We start from the raw sequence: 14,725 nt of genomic DNA on the forward strand, positions 1-14,725 counted from the left end.
GTAGTAGGGTCAAAAGTAGAATTGTCGGAGCAGAGGAAATCGGGAACTGAAAAAACATCTACCTACCAATGTGTCAGAGTAAATAAGAGCATGAACTTTGGAGCTTTAATGCCTGCACTCAAATCTAGTAGACTTCTAACCATATAACTTAATTACTCTGTGCTTCAGTTCCCCACCTGTAAAATAGGGATAATGACTAACACTTCCGTAAGAGTTAACAAAGGTAATTTATGTAAAGTACTTAGAACAGTTCCTTGCACATAGTAATAAACATTATATAAATGTTAACATTCATTAAATTTATTGAAATCACCTAGAATTGTGGCAAATGGAATAATGTTAAAGACAGCCTCAGTAAATCAAGAGTTAACATTTTCATAAATGAAGAGATATAACCCAGTGGCTATAACAAGGAGGACAAATGTGTGATGACATGAAATTTAAAGCTGGAGATTGTAGGAAGGAAGGAGGTAATGTAGTTTGAAAGTGACAACAAAGATCAGTTAGGATCAGTAAGGGCCCAGCAGCATGAGGGGTACTTATGAGCACTCGAATACAGGCCAATTTTAATCCTCCAAATTTTCCTCTATGTATTAGTAGCATCTTTTAAAGTGTTATGCACTGACACTTAAAACTTTAAAACTAAAATTGACTCCTTCCTCCAGGTTTCCTCCTGGTGTATGCAAGGCATCATCTTCTCTTGAGTTTATTGCTGCACAAGCTTTTATTAATTTAGAAATTTTCTCTTTGTTTTAATTGTCACTGACAGCAGCCGGGTTCAAGCCTTTATTACTCTGTGCTTGGCTGTAGATTATCACATAGCTTTTGGCTTTAATTTCAATCTATTACACATTTCATTTCATTGTGAAAGTTGACATAAGTGGAGCCATTTTAAAATGGAGATAGAGCAGTCATTTCAGAGGAACAGCCTTGCACACCTTTCTGAAACTTTGAAATGGGCCAAATCATCAATGTTTGAAGAAAGCAACACGAAACAAGAATATTCTGTTTGAAAGGACTGATAAAAGTGAACTTTGACTAGTAACCATTTTATCTGACCAATCAGTGGAGTACAAATCTAGCCGTTGCTTACCAGCACCAATGAACTTTCCTTGTAAATAATTTATTTATTCTTCATATTTTTTTCCCATAAAAATCCTTTTCTCCTCTATAGTCAGGAACACTATTTGGGTTTTTATCTAAATCTATGTACCCTGAATTGCAATTCTTTGATCTCAAGTAAATTCTTTTCCCAAGTAAAGGCTTTTGCCTATTGAACTGGTTCTTGCTTTTTTTTTTTTTTTTTTTTAAGGTTGACATTTTCTGGCACCAGAAGTGAGACCTGAAGTGATCTGAACTTCATGGACTGGTATTGGGTGCAGTAACCACAAAGTCCCTTGTGCTCACTGGACCACTGTTTCTTCTGAACCTGGGTCCTCTCAGTCTTCCTCTTCTTAATCAAGATCATCAGCTTTCTTTGAGATTGGGGAATGACAGTACTGGAGATGATTGTCCTGCTGTGCTGGCTTGAACCACTGAACTTGAGGGGTTACCTGCTTGGTGAGTAGTCTATCTTTTTGTGAACTTTTCTAGATATGGGACTCTCTTTTTCTAAGTCTCCTCGAGAGGTTCTTCACTTAGAGACTTTATTTGGTTATATGTACAAACATTTTGGTCCCTCATCTTGTGTCTTTTTAATAAAATGGACCAACTTAGCCACAATAATTAAGAACTCTAATGGCCATTATGAGAATGTTCCAAATTGATAACCTCATTTTAAAAGTACACTTAAAAGTAAAGGCTCCCAAAGCAAATAAACAGAATGGGATATTTATTCTCATTAGTATGCAGAAGCTTCCAAAGGACTTCAACATTCTAAATAGCTTCATTAAAAGATTAATTGCAAAAGGCTAATAAAAAATTAAAGATATAAAAAGCAAGAAATTAGAACAGAGTTTTTCTAAGGAGTGGGATTCAGGTACGGATGGTCAAGAACAGAAAGAGACGCATTTGGATACTACATTATATGCTATTTTTTTTTTAAGCAAGTACAGGTATTATTACTTCAAAAATAATTTTATTTTTTTAAATTATGATACTATATTTCCTTACCATTTTATCTTTCTATTTATGCCATTAATCAGTGTTATTCCTTTGAATGTAATGTCAAAAGTTTAAAAATCATTATACAATAAGATTTAATTGTCTTATAGCATTGGAGAACTTATCATTGGGTCAGTTCATAAATATCATCATTGAAAAAATAAGCGATTGATTAGAAGGCAGTGCAATATCTTAGTGGCTGAATCTCATGTCTTCTGACTCTTGATAATTCATTCCTACAGATAATTTCAAATAATGTCAAACTATTTGATGAATATATTATAGAACTAATGATGGAATTAAATTGACTTTTTTAATAATCAGGATAATATAATTTTTAAATATAATTTTATAAGAAACAATTAGATTTAATGTAACATTTATATTACTTTGAGATTGAAATTAAGTAATTGAGAGATCATTTCTAGTCACATTTATTTGCTAAGTGAAAAATTTGGCTTTAAGAATTTCCCATACATTTCTAACTTAATGAGGTTAGAGATATGACAATAAATATTGAATTCATTATATTCACTTGAAAAAAATTATGTCTACAGAAAATTATGAGATGGTGTGAAATTTTTCAGCTGCATGAAAATTGTTAGAAATTGTGCTGTTATTGTGAGCTATGTAATTTTTTTTGCCATATGTAATTTTAGCTTATAGTCAATGAATTTAGGAATTTTTATAAAGTAAAAATTTCATATCATTTTTTTATGTTCCAGAATTCTATAGTGAACACTGCTATGGAATGAAAGTCAAGAAAGTCTGAGTTTTAGAATATATTTCTCTAAAATTAATTAGTGATTATTTAGCACTATTATTCAACTGTACAAAAAATTATGATAGATAGACAGGTAGATAATAGAAGATAGATGATAGATGATATGTAGATAGATAGATGATAGATGATAGACAGATGATGATGATAGATAGATGACGATAGATCGTTAGATGATCTTTTTAAGAAAGCAATAAGTTAATTTTTTTCTTAATCGCAAGTGTTTTAATGTATGTGATATTTTCATTTTTTTCTTTTTCGTACTCAAAGACTTCAAATATTAAGGCATCACATGAAGGGATCAGGTTTTTTATGGAATAATCATTACATATATTAGATATTCAGAGTAAGATTAATTTATCTTTTGCATTAAATAAATGTCATAAAAATGTCAATAAGAATTTGTTAATATTATATCAACTAGTAAATATTTCACCTTATGACCTGATTTTATTTTAAGCTTTGTATTTGATTGCACTTCACTATATACCTGCCAGTTATCACTGTAGCACGAAAAGGCGTAGGAATTCGAATAACAAATGCCACACATATCTCAGTCCCTTGTTTTCTGTTTGGATGATATGGATATCTTAGACTTTCAGGCAACCAAATTATTTGCTTTAATGAAGAGGAATTAAAACTATTTTTACAATGTAGCAAAGATTTCACTCTTTGAGTCACAGTTATGCTTAACACAAAACACACCACTCATCATTTCTCTTATTCCTTAATGGGCCTTCAAAATGTTTATTTTAGGTAGAGAAAACTTCTTAAATATTTCTGGAATTAACGATTTAAACAAAGACTCCACAATACACTTTGGAATGAATACTACAGACACAGAATCGTCATTACAACCAGTAGCCAAGGACAAAGTAAAGGCTGATCAACTTTTTTTTTTTTAACCCAACACTAAAGTTGAGAAGTAAACTATCAGGAGATAAAGAGCAATCAAGATAAGAAGATCAAAATGACTTACTCAAGTAGATTTCTAAAAGCCCTTTTCTATTATATGTTCCATAACCTGGAGCAGGACTGAATAGATTTAATCCCTTGTGTGAAATTGATTTATCTGCGGATATTTTATAATTGAAAACTCAGTATCTTTCAAGATCAGCTACATGCTTTAGAATATCTGCCTTTTGTTAAGAATAAAACAATCTCTTTGGTTAGTATATATTAAGTAGTTTAATCTACTTTGCTGATTATTTTAAAGTTTCTACAGCTTTATTTTTTTTTTAAAGTATGCTCTTGTTTTAATTTTAGCTGGTTTGAACTAAACTCTGCAATTCTGCAGCTGGTTTGCTAAATAACCTTGGGAAGTCACATAAGATACTTCTTTGATTCCATTTCTCTCAATTATTTCAAAAGAGAAAAATAATCCATCTGTCTCAAAGAAAATATACATGCTCCATAAAATATTAAGATTTACATAATAAAAGATATTTAATATGTATGTATCTTTTATAAAACAAAAGTATAGTTTTGTTTTATGAAAGTATAGCTTTGGTCTATAGAACACACAACGCAATATATATACGACATGCTGTTGAATTGTACACTTGAAACTTAATTGAATTTTGTTGTATGTCATCCCAATAATTTTGAATTAAAAAATAAAATTAAGTTTAAAAAAATATAGTTTTATTTAGTAGTTCCTCAAATTCTCTATCTACTTTAAGAAAAAAAAATCTTATTGATCACAATAATGCTAAAATATGCTTGGATTCTTAGGGAAAAGGGCTCATCAGTTAAATAATTACTGACAAAAAGAAACACATAAATAAATAGATGAATGGGTTAGGTAATGTCATTTTATTTGAAAAACCAGGGAGCTGGAGTGGGGAGAAAGTAGCAAATTAGAGCAACTTGTTCATCCCCAGATTGGTAGGAGAAAGGGTAAGGAAGAGAATTCACCCCAAAGCAAAACCTGTTTTGAGACTGTACAAGTATGAGACTAAGATGAACATTTTGAGAACTGTAAGAATGTAATCTTCACTCACGTGGTATAAGTAGTGAGCTTTAGTAATCCTTGTATTGAGATGAATTTATGATGCTCAGTAAACTTACTATAAAGAAAACAGGATGATTAAAGAAAAATAATAGGATAATGAGTGCCTCAGACTTAGTTTCAATCCTCCATTTACTACCTTTTTGACCTTGGCCATATTATTTAACAATTCTATGCTTCAATTTCCTTATCTTTCCATAGGCATGCCAAAACCTAAATTGTAACTTTCTTTTTCTTCCTTTCTTTCTTCCTTTCTTTCTTCCTTTCTTCCTTCCTTCCTTCCTTCCTTCCTTCCTTCCTTCTTCTATTCCTTCCTTCCTTCCTTCCTTCCTTCCTTCCTTCCTTCCTTCCTTTCTTTCTTTCTTTCTTTCTTTTCTTTCTTTCTTTTCTTTCTCTCTCTCTCTCTCTCTCTCTTTCTCTCTCTCTTTCCTCTCTCTCTCTCTCTCTCTCTCTCTTTTTCAACAACAACTTTTCTTCTTGTGAATTAATGGAAATTTATTTAAGGCAGAGAGCATGGTGTCTGATAAAAGGTCATTTTTTAAAAAGTAGTTCCTACCAATTTGTAGCTAAGTAAACATGTCTAGGTTGATACCAATATAAATTATAAAGTAATTAGATTGATTCTATAGCTTTAGACTCAAAATTCTTCAGGATCACTCACCCACAACATGTGAAAAAGAAGGAGAACCAAATTCATAAGGGCTCAGAGAAACAGCAACCCACATTTCTTCACTACCACTGAAGCCAGTTTCCAGCGTAAAGGGCCTGCTCAGTATATGTCCCTCTACTAATGGCCCAATGAGAAGCCCAGGACGCGGCAATTATAGCTTGAGTTTTAGCACTTACTCGAAACTGGTCTGTAGAGTGGGAAATATGCTGCTACTTTTGGAATATATTCTTGCAAATGTGTTTAATCTCAGCTATGTTAAAAAAAATATATTCATAGACAAATTGCTTAATAAAAATTTTTAAAAATGTTAAATTGTAGCTAATCATGATTTTATACATTTTGCAAAGTATTTGCTTTGATTAGAAAATAATAACTGTCAAATTAAAGCACATACTTTTCCTTTGATATAACAATTCTACTTGGAATTTATCTTAGGAAAATATTCAGAGAAGTGTATAAATATGCCTACTGAAACAAAAACAGCAGAAAGAAGTACTTTAAATGTTAATCAATAGATTACGTTGTAGAATTTTGACCTTAAACAAATAGCTAGATATTTCTCCAGCAACGTGAGTTTATTCAGGAACAACAAAGAATTGCAATTCAGGACATGTCATCTAATGGCAAACCACTCATGAAAATCCAGAGAAACAAAGGAGAAGGACACTCTTGTGAACTTGGGAGCAACTATTGTAAACAAATTGTCCATTGGAGGAAATTGGAAGTTCAAAGTGTAGTGATTTTTTATTGGCTGAATTATGGCTGTCTTCCATTGCTTGAGCTGATACTGGGCAAAGAAGAATATCTTTATTCCTCCTGCTGATGTAGTAAAGTAGCATAACTTCCTCTCCAAGATGCAAAGTATATTTCTTCCCGTTAGGTCAGTAGTATGCATTAAGTGATACATGCATGAGCATTCTCTCTTCCATGCATCCTCTCCTGACTCCATTTTGGTTTTCTATTTCATAGACTATTATTAATACATAATATTGACCAGTATTACGATGATTAGGAAAACTAATATAGTCACCTAAAATATACACAATATATTTTAAGACAAAAAAATAAATAACAAAACAGCTCGAATAATGTTTAAAAGAAAACTATAGGCCCAAATGACATTACTCATGCTAAAAGCCCATGATACGAAATCTAGATTTAATACCTGATCTAACGGCAGTTTCAGCCTCTCCTAGAACTATAATCTTAATCAACCAGTCTGGAGTTTTCTGGTCAAGCACAGGTGAAGTAATCTCTCACTCGGGCCCTCTCAATCCCCCACTGAAAGAAGCAGCTATCTGTATGATAAAAACCCTCACCATTATTTTCTTCCCCCCAAATAATGTCCTACTCTAAAAATAATCCTTGATTTTCTTATGGTAATAACTCCTTTGCCCATCCTTCTTCCTATAAAAACCTTCCATTTTGTACAATCCCAATAGGGTCCTTCTAATTGCTAGGTGGGTTGCTGCTGGATACATGAATTATTTAAAAAGCTAAATCTTCAAATTTACTCAGCTAAATTTTGATTTTTAACAGTAGTATCATCACAATTTATTAGAATTATATATATATATGTATACAATATTTACATGTTTATAAAAATATGTATTATAAGAACTTTGTACTATAAAATGAATTACAAAAATGAAAAAAATTTATTGTATTACAAAATGAAAAATGAAAAAGTTTACAAAATAAAAAAGTTTATTGTGATTTCTCAGGGTGATGAGTTTATAGGTTTTCTTAATTTTTTTAATAGTCTTTGGTTTTGAATTGAACATAAATTGGAAAACTGAAATAAAATGACAATTTGTGAATCATATCATTCTTATAATATTTAAAACAGACTAATATTTATAATTTTTTTAAAAATCAAGAACTTGAGATAATAGGATTTTAAATATCTAGTCCAACTTCTTTATTTCTCAGATAAAGAAACTGAAGCTCAGAAAGAGAAAATTATCTCCCAAGTTGTGCAGTTCATACTGATACCCGCGCCAACCCTGTGATTCTATAATGCTTTTTAAGTTTCCTATCTTCAGTCCCAATAATTAAGCAGATGTTGTACATGCTTAACTTATTTATGGCCTTAAAGATTACAACATGATTTTGTGCAACACCATAATCTGAGTCAAAGGTCTGGCCATGCCAAATCTGTAGATGGGCTTTTAGATAATGAATTCTTTTACCTTTTCCCTTATTTCTCAATTTGTTATTTGTTTGGTTCCATTTTTAAAATATATGTTGAAATAATGCCAAGATAATATGATCACTAAGGTTGCATATTTCAGTCTCCACTTTGATTTAGAGGGAAACCCTGGACCTTATTCCTGTGAGCCCTAATACTTTCAGCTGGCTGAGGCCTTCAAAATGATAAAGAGCTCCCTGTATTTTCACAGCCCAAGGTAAAGTGGAGAATCCACATTCCATTCATTCCTTCAGAGGGAGCTTGTCAGGGCTTCTAGATAGAGCACACTTTTGAAACCTCAGAGAGATTCCCATGGATCTTGACCTTACAGTCAGAAGCTCTCTCCCAGGATTCTACCCCTGGATTTTGCTTCCTCACCTGCTCCTTTTCCCACCGCGTTCCCTTCTCTGAATCATGTAGAAATGGTGCTTTGTAACCACATTTCTCATAGTTACTTAAGCAAACAAGTATTTCCCATCCAGTTTCTTATTATTTCTGTTGTGTCAAATTTCCAGAAATTTGAAATCTAACAAATACCAATAGAGCCAGAATTGAGGCAAAAAATGTAACTTCCTATAACTCTGAAAGAAGTCCTTGATGTTTTATAATGATAACCACTAATTCATATTATGGTAGAAAATAGACAGAATTTTAGATAATTTGGCAGTTAAGATCAATTAAATTTTTCTTGAGAAAATATATAAACAGGCAATTATTCCCAACCAAATCTATTTAAAATGCATAGATGAGCATATCAGAACACTCTCTATATAAAACTTTTTGAAAAATATAATTTTTTAGTTCAATGATTCATACTGTTGCAATATTAAATAATTTTCCATTAACCAGATAGGGTTTTGGCACACGAAAATGTGTAATGTAAGTAGGTACTCCATGTTCTTACCTATATCCCCAAAATATTTGTAAAAGTAAAAAGCAGAGAAATAATTATTTATAGTTTTTAAATTGTCACCAAATATGAAGGAATTCTGGCTAAAATAATCACCTTGTTCTTTTATATTTTTCCTTTTTCCTTGAAGGTGTATATACTTGAATTAGGTTTACCAGTTATTAAAAATGACATGAGGAATTGCAAGTTTTTGAGAACTTTTTTTTTTTAAAGGAAATTGATGTTATATAATACAGAACACTTCCTAAGTAACAAATTCTTAGGCTTATATATCTCTAGACTTTCTCTCAATCTCCACTACTGGTGAAGACCCAAGAAGACTTAATTTTGAGCTGGAAGTTCTCCTAATAAACATCATAAAACAAATCATCTTTGAGAGATTTTGGGTTCTGACTTTTAGATTTTCATAATGCTTGTTAGTGTGTGCAAATAATCACATTCTCAGGATATAAAATAAAATTGTAGAATTGAGTAAAGACATGACAATTGCACAGATTTGGTTATTTCTAAGACAATACAAATTGTAGAACCTGACATAATTACCTCTTTTAAATAATTTTAAAGGAGCAAAAACAAAATTACAAGCCTACATTTCTTAAATAAGTAGTGGAAATAATTTTGTAATGTTTGGTAGCTAGTCAGACATGAGCGACAGGGGAAACAAAGGAATAGGGGCCCAGCCTAGAGACCACCCAAAGAACACTCAATGGTAGTAGAATTTGGGGTACTCACATGTGCAGCAGACAAAGTTATATAGCAGCCAGGTTTCAATCAAAATGACCTTACTTGCCAATCACGTAGGAACGCCTTTGGAACCACTCATCAGAGCTCAAATATAAGGCAGATCTTCTCACATCTGGGCCCTTTTTGCCCTCCTGGGCCCTTCTTTTTTGTGCCTTTTTGTTGGTTGCAGTACTGGGACCATGTGCGTCCTTGGGGGCATAGTTTGTCTTTTTCCATGTGTCTCCTTGAGGTATTCTTTTACTTTATAAAATATATTTTTAATAAAATTCAATTAAATTTCAATGATCTGTGATTCTTCACTGCCGTTATTTGAAGAAGAACTGAGGAAAAATGCTAGCTACATGTTTGCATCATTATTATCCCTCTACCTGCCCCCTTCTATTGGGGCGACACTGAATTCCAATTGGTCCCAATGGTGACAGTAATATCTTTATATACTGCATGTTAATAAAGAGCCCAATAACTAAGTATATAGTCTAATATTTTTCTTTCCCAGTGGTGGAAATTACAGAACATGATTTTATACATAATTTTCTATTAAATGTTGTTTCTAAAAAATTATAGTTTATAATCAATTTATACAAAATTACCACATTACACTTACAACATAAGGTTATTTTGCATATTAAGTTCAAAAGCTTTGGTTGTAAAACTGCTGAGAATGGTGATAGGAATCATGAACCACCCTTTCAGTACAGAAACTGAAATAGCCACCTACAGATAGGATTAAGGTAAAAATCATTTGGAGAAATGTGAGATTCAGAGGATCCTAAACCTTTACTTCTTGTTCAAACAACAAAGACCTGGCTTTAATGCCAACTAAGGTGGCTGCCCCATGAAGCAAACCAGTGACCTCCCCACCCCGAAGACCAAAGCCAAATGTTCTTGTTTTACATAGCATTTACTTTCTTCTTGAAACTCTCTCTCCTCCCTTTGCTCTTCTATGCTTTACCTCCAGTTTATATTTTCTTTATTCCTCCTGGGCTCTTCCTCTGTCTGAAAGTTAAATGTTACTGTTCTCCCAATTTATCTCATCAGCCAACTTCTGTTATTGAATTTTCTCTTGCTGAATATTCCATCCTCGCAGCTCCAATCTCAGGTTCCAACTGGAATCCATAGACTAATTACTACCAAACAATACCATAACTTCTTGACTTATTCTTATATATCTTATGTTCTGTCTTGCATTTCCATTGTGTGTTTTATAGTAACCTCAAATTCAACTTGTCCAGAATTGAATACCTCCTTCTGTAATTTGTATTGTGTTCCCTATCTTATTTTTGATGCCAACAAGCACCCCACCAACCAGGCAAGAAAACCAAGAGATAAAGACTCATTTCTTACTAATCTCCAAATAATGACCAAGACCTGCTGATTTTACCTTTTATATGAGTGTACATGCGTTCCCTTTACCCAGTCACTATTACCATTTCCCTTAAAATTATGTGTTTTTTTTCTTTTTCCTGGATTATTCTAATACCAAATTTCCCTTTCTCAAATACATCTTTTTCAATGCTGCCCAAGTGCTTTATGTAAAACCCAAACCCAAACATATTGTGCCTCTGCTTCAAATTATCAAAAGCCTTCTATGACGTAGAGGATAAAGTTAAAGATTTTTGGCAGACCATCCAAGGCTTCTCTAATCTTACCTCTTCCTAGATCTCCAGCTTCATTCTTTCCCACTTCCCTTTCCACTCAACCTGTATGCTTTGCTCATTCCATTCCCTCAGCCCATATTTGCCCCTGCCTCCAGACCATCTTTTGGAAAGCTCTTAGTTGCCTTTCAAGTTCAAAAAAAGTCTTATTTTCTCTTGGAAGCTTTCTCTGATCCATCCCTTACTTCCTTTCCCGGCAAAAATTGATACCCTTAAAGGTCAATAAAATTTATTATCCGTAGTTTTATTAAAACAAATGTCTTTACTTTCTGACTTCCAATTCATACCTTACCCTACCAAAAGTGTCTTTTATTACTCCACTCCACTGAAGTTAGTCCATAAAGCCAATCGACAACTTTTAGACTTTTTAAAAATGGACTATCTGAGGCACCTGGCCATGTTGGCACCTTCACAGTATATTTTTTATCACATGTGAACACAGCTTAGTTTCTTGCACATTATGCAGTCTTTGGCAAGTTATTTCACATATCTCTATCTTGGATTCCACATCCATAAAATTAATATAATAATATAATCTATCTCAAAGTTTGTATAGTATATTAATACATGGAAACTGCTTAAAGAAACTAATAATTGATAATTATCATGGTCATTATAATTAAGAGTTTATGTACATGGTATATGTGTCTGTATAAGTATGCAAGTTTACCTATAAGGAATAAATAAGTCTTATACTGTTATAAAATTTGACCTTAATAGAAATCTAATAGACTTGTTCAAAAACCAGATATAAATTTCTTATTTAAGTCAGGATGTCTTCTAAAGAATGAGAATATATAACAATTTTGTAATATAATATAATAATACAGATAAACATATTATATATTCTTTATTAAGGCAAAAGGAAATTCTCCCATTTAAAATATGTATTTTCTTGCCCAACTTAAATCACTTTGTTTTTGCTGATAATGTAATACTAATAACTCTGAGATAACATTTTTATACTCACTATCAAGTGTTCTTAGCCTTTACACTGCACTCCTGGTTCATAAAATTAAACCTACATATTGTTCTCTTCCCGAATAAAAGTATTTTTCCTTTATTAAAAAAAAAAAAACTTTCATTGTCTCAATAATACAAATCACTGAATCTCTGCTTGTACTCTTATTATTGTAAGTATTACATAGTCAGTTTTTCTCAAAATATACAAAAAAAAACAAACAAACAAACAAGGTTTTAATCATACAATGAAAAAGATTGAAAAGGATGGCTGCCATATTTTAAACGAAAACATTACTACCAGTGTCAGTGTGTGATCATCGAAGTGGAAAAGTTGTCTTTCTTCTAAATGAATATTTCAACTGACAGATGCAAAGTGCCAACAAATTGTCCTTTTGTGACCTCACATGAACCTGTCTCCCTTGGCTGACCCACTTCCTCAAGATCTTTTTCTTTCTCTATTGTCCAGTGAAACATACGTGATAATATTCTTTCCATGACTTTTCTGCTTTATGATTAGATAATGATAATGTAAAATAACTTCAGAGACAGTATCTTAAACCTCAAAAATAATGTATAGATTTTAGAGTAAGGATACACACATAATGGTCAGTATTTCAGTGTGTTGGGAAGGCAGTGAGCTATCTCGCATCTCAAATTTGAACACATGTGGAGGTGACAATCCAATTCCCCTATCCCCACAATATAACATTAGTTCTTTTAATACGAAATGTTGTGTTATCTTTTATAATAACAGGAAAAAAATGAAAATTCTTTCATATCCTACTGAAAAATCATAAATACTATAACTAATGTATATGAGTAAGCTCCACTTTTGAAACTTTTTCTAGGAACTATAAGTTAGATGGCCACAACATAGAGAATATGTACTATTGTTCAAACATTATTCCATCTTTGATAAAGCCGTAGGATGGTGAGAAATGAAATCATTTTGAAAGTAAGAGAATAAAGAAGTAAACTGTTAGCCAATAATTAATGGAATTAATTGTCTTAAACACATACTGTTTCATGATTAATTAGCATTGCAAAAAAATGTTTTTGGGGGGGACCACTCACACTTTTTTGTAATGAAAACCTAATTATATTTCCTCAGAAGCTTGTGAATGGAGCATGTAGAAATTTATGGAAAATAAAATCAGCTCTTTGGAGAATGACACTATCAAGTATTTTCTAAATTCTACAAGGAATCATGGCAAATCTCAAAACATGGGGATCTATAATGTAGACGTTTTATGTAAACTTCAAGGCCCTACTTGATTTTGAGACTTCTAGGCATAAAATAATTATTTTTATGACTTAAATCACAACTAGTCACATTTTTCTATTTTTAAAAAATACATTGAGCAAATGTAATTTTTTATAATCTACTTAAGAATTATGTAGTATCTGTAAAATAGTCTTATAAAAGACTGCCAATCATTAGATTAATATTACGATTTTAAATTTTGGACATGTGTTCCATCCATTCTAAAAAGCAATAAAAAGAATTAATAATGAAACTTTAAATCTCTATACTAATATATTTTATTTCATTTTTAATCTTTTTATAATGCAATGGCCCAGAATATGTGTTTTGACTGCTGATATGGAACAATCTATTTTAGTCCAGGAATTCTAAAATAAATCCCAAATAGCCAAATCTTACCTTATAAATACTCATATATTAAGTATTAGAAATTTTAATTTTTAGATAATTAGAAAACTCCTCAGCCATTAATCATTTCAAAGAATCTCGGTTAACTAAACTTAATATACAAATAGAATATATGAGAGTCCCAGGAGCTAGCCTCCTTCAGATATACAGGCTAGGGCATGATCCAATAATTTTTTGACTTGAGAAAGTCATAATTTACATTGATTAAATTAATTGCCTGTCCGGTGCTGATTCCAATAACCCTACAGCCTCATTAGAACCTATGGTCTTCAGTCCTACCACCTGTACACTGTCCCTCCCACCCTACCTTTATTGTATCAGTTTTTTTAGCCTAAATACATTCTGTGGTCAATCTTTACGATCATTCTGTATATTCTTTCAACTCCCTTGTCTCTTTCTTTATCATATTTTCTTAGCAAGACACCTAAAACTGCTACATCCACCAGTTTCTACATCTTGGCTAATAAATCTCCATTCTTTCAGGTGGTCAGGCCTGAATCAGCTTTTTACTTCATATCCAGGTGATTAGCAAACTCTGTCAGTTCCACCTGCAAAATATGTCCAGAGTCCAAATCGTTGCCTTCTATCTTCAATACCGACTCTTGTCTGAGGAACCTTCATCCTGTTTCTGAATTATAGTGAGTAATCTTCTAACATATCTCTCAGGTTGATCATTCACCACATGGGGTGGGCTGTGGGGCGGGCTGTGGGGTGGGCTGTGGGGTGAGCTGTTGCCCAGCACATGGCCTCATACAGCTTCAGAGCTCCCTTCTTTATTAGCTGTGACCTTGACCCTGCCAGAAGCCTACTTCAGCCTCAATGTCTCAGACTCTAAAATGGGTCCGAGAATTTTCTCTCCCTTGTTTGCCTCTCAGGATCAAACATGATGATGGCTACAAACTACTCAAATAAACAAAACCTTGAAAACCAAAAAATAAAAATAAAAAAATACAAACGCCAGAGAAATTCTTTTAAAAACATAATACAGATTATGTTCCTCTTCTGCTTGAAACAAAATAGTTTCT

The sequence above is a fragment of the Pteropus medius genome, unplaced genomic scaffold (genome assembly GCF_902729225.1).
Source record: "Pteropus medius unplaced genomic scaffold, Ma_sr-lr_union100, whole genome shotgun sequence".
In the NCBI taxonomy this organism is placed as follows: Eukaryota; Metazoa; Chordata; class Mammalia; order Chiroptera; family Pteropodidae; genus Pteropus; species Pteropus medius.